The sequence below is a fragment of the Protopterus annectens genome, chromosome 1.part0 (assembly GCF_019279795.1).
Source record: "Protopterus annectens isolate FY-2018-M chromosome 1.part0, PAN1.0, whole genome shotgun sequence".
Classification (NCBI taxonomy): Eukaryota; Metazoa; Chordata; order Ceratodontiformes; family Protopteridae; genus Protopterus; species Protopterus annectens.
Window position 1 is genome coordinate 1,490,648,555 of NC_056725.1, and position 3,060 is coordinate 1,490,651,614.

Consider the following 3,060-nt stretch of genomic DNA (forward strand, 5'->3'; position numbering starts at 1 on the left):
TCTCAGACATAAACCTGCAGTAACAATTTCATGCCAGAATGCAACCCTCCTAGCCGTTACACCACCATAAAACTCCTAAGTCCCACCCTACATTTACCTCACTTCATCTAAAGTCCCCTCACAAATTAATCCTTTCCTTTATAACCAACAAGCCTATCTCTATTCCTAAACTTAAATCCCTTCCCTAAAAAAAACAAAACAAAAAAAAACACCCCATTTAACTCTCTATACCAGGGGTGGGCAATTCATTTCCCCAAAGAGCCACATGAGAAACTGGAACTGTTTTGGAGGGCTGGAACAATAAAGCGAACTGAATTCTGCTCCACATTAATTTTCTCTCTTTATAAGAAGCAGTAAATTGTGTGGTTTTTATTAGCTGCTACTGGTAGATGTTATGATTAGGCTATGAAAAGGTGAAACAGGCGTAGTAAAAACACCAGTATTACATCCCTATTTAATCAACATTTAATCAACATTCACAAAAACTATTTTGAAAATGTGCATGTTTTTGCACTATTTCAAAGAGCAGCATTAAATTAACTTTATACAGAAAAGTAATGACTGCTATTGTAATTTTTTGTAACCTAATTAATTAACTTGCTGTTTTTCAGTTTCTTTGTTTTTTTAGTCAGTGAGAGAAGTCTTGTCTGTCTTGTGTTTGAACAAGTGCACTGAAGTCAGGTTGAATGTTTGAGGTGGATATGAGAAGGACAACTGACAGCTGATCTTCAGTGAGAGAGGATCTGTATATGTATTTGTTAAAGTTCATCACTGAGAATGTTTGTTCACATGTGTAGGTAGATCCAAAGAGAACCAACATCTTGTGAGCATGCCTCCTCATGTGTGAAAAGTTTTCATCTTTGACAGAAGAATAAAATCCAGCAGTGTTACTGACTTAAAGTGCTCTGCCAGTAGTATATCACACTGCAGGTCAATGAGTTTAAGCTGAACATCACTGAGTGCATTATCCACAACACAAGTGAATGGAGAAGAAATCATGTGCATTTCACTCTCAACTGTTTATGCAGTGCTCCTAACATGGATGAGTACCTGCAGAGGTGATCACCTGATGATGTGGCTTCTTTCAGTGCTGGCATGGGGGTGAGAATGTTGCTCTCCAAATGGCTTGAAAGAAACTGCTGTTTCCTCATGAAAGCCATCACCATGCTGTGCAAAGAGGCCCTTGCCTTGCAGTTTGGTATTTAGTTCATTCATTAGTGCAGTCACATCAACAGCAAATGCAAGATCTGCCAGCCAGTTGGCATCTGAGAGTTGTAGGGTGTCCTTACCTTTGTTCTCACAAAATCTTGAATCTCTGTTCTCAGGTCCCATAGTCTTTTATGCACTTTGCCCAGGCTGAGCCATCTGACAGCTGTGCGATAGCTTATGTCACCACGTTCAGTTTCATGATCTTCCAAAAGTGCAATAAGCTGTCTGTGATACAATGCATTTGCCCTGATGAAGTGAACTCTTTTAATTACAGCATCAATAACATTGTTCATTTTTAGGACAGACTTACCCAACACCTCCTGATGTATAATATCAATGCAAAAGTACCAATTTCTGTTCTGGGATTATTTCATTCACTTTATCTTGCATCAGCATCAAAGGTCGGACATTTTTTCCAGACAGATTTGGACAACCATTGCTTGTAATACCTGTCAGTTTGTCCCAATTCAGTCCCAGCTTGTCCAAGCATACATTCACCTCCATGAACAAATCACTCCCCGTCATTATCCCTTTCATGACTTCATTGCTGCCAGCTCTTCCATAATCTCCAAGTCTTTTTGTTATTCCATGTACAAAGGTGAGTAACTGGGCTGTGCCATAGACATAACAGCTCTTGCCCAGAGCCAAGGAGAAAAAGTCAAAATTGTCCAGTTTGTTTTGCAGCTGAAGCTCCAGATTTCCTGCAATGTGCTCAATCATTTTCATTACCGTTTGCCTGGAGAGAGAGGCACATTTGCAAATGCTTCTTTTTTCTCAGGGTATATTAGTGCTGCAGATTCCACCAGTCATTCTTTGATAAACTCCCCATCACAGAATGGCTTACTTCTTTTTGCAGTTTTGTGATATATCACAAAGCTGGTCTTGACTTCTCCGTCCCTGGTTGTGTAAAGCTTGTTAAAAAGTCCTTGCTGTTTTTTCAGTTTAGCTAGCAAAGCTTCAGTTGTCCATGCCCATGTTGCTATATTTCTCTGCATGTTTAGTCTCATAATGGAGATTCAAATTGCAATCCTTAAACACAAAAATCTGTTCTCCACAAACTAAGCAGGCAGCTTTATCTTTGACTTCAGTAAATACTTAGAAGTCCACATTTTATTAAAAACTCTACATTCTTTATTAGTCTTTCTTTTTTTAATGTGAGCTGACATTTTCTGATGGCTAACAGCTGCTAAAATATTCTACAATTAATTTTAATCCACTCTTGTCCAAGCAAAGTGTGCAGCCCTGTAAATAATTATATTATTATAATAATATATAACTTAATGTTCCAATAAAGTACACAAAAAATACTTTTGGAATAACAATCCCTGGACTAAATCATAATGTGCATGCTGTACCAAAACATATGAAATCTCCACCTAGTGGCACAAGACCAGAACACAATAAAGTCTCTTGCTGCCAAATCAGAAGCCTTTTTTAGAGAATTATGGATGGGATAGTCAGATAAATCGTTATGTGTAACTCATTAATATGCCACTTATAAAACTGTACTGATTCTTCACCTGTTAGGGTAGCATTGCTGGTTCATTTTAGTTTGCATGCGTTACATGGGTTTTATTTAGCAGTTTTTACAAGTGTAGATATTAAGTTTAAATGGAAACTACCATTATTAGATGATAGAAGTTTGAGTTCGCTGTAGGTGGATTGAAGACTCGAAATTGGCCTTAGGTGTGAGTGCGTCCATGTGTGTGCCTTCTGTGGAAGGTTGGGTGCTGGGCTGGCAACTCAACACCATAAAACTTCACTGCCAATCATGAGCAGACAGGTGATCCGCTGTGGTGACCCCTAATTGGGAAAAGCTGAAAGAAGAAGAAGCTTGAGTTTGACCATTTT

General features: G+C 38.5%; 1 pseudogene; it reads right to left on the reverse strand.

Moving 5' to 3' along the window:
- Positions 1 to 1,062: 1,062 nt before the first annotated feature.
- On the reverse strand, positions 1,063 to 1,935 carry LOC122802812 (annotated as a pseudogene).
- Between the last annotated feature and the right edge of the window lie 1,125 nt (positions 1,936 to 3,060).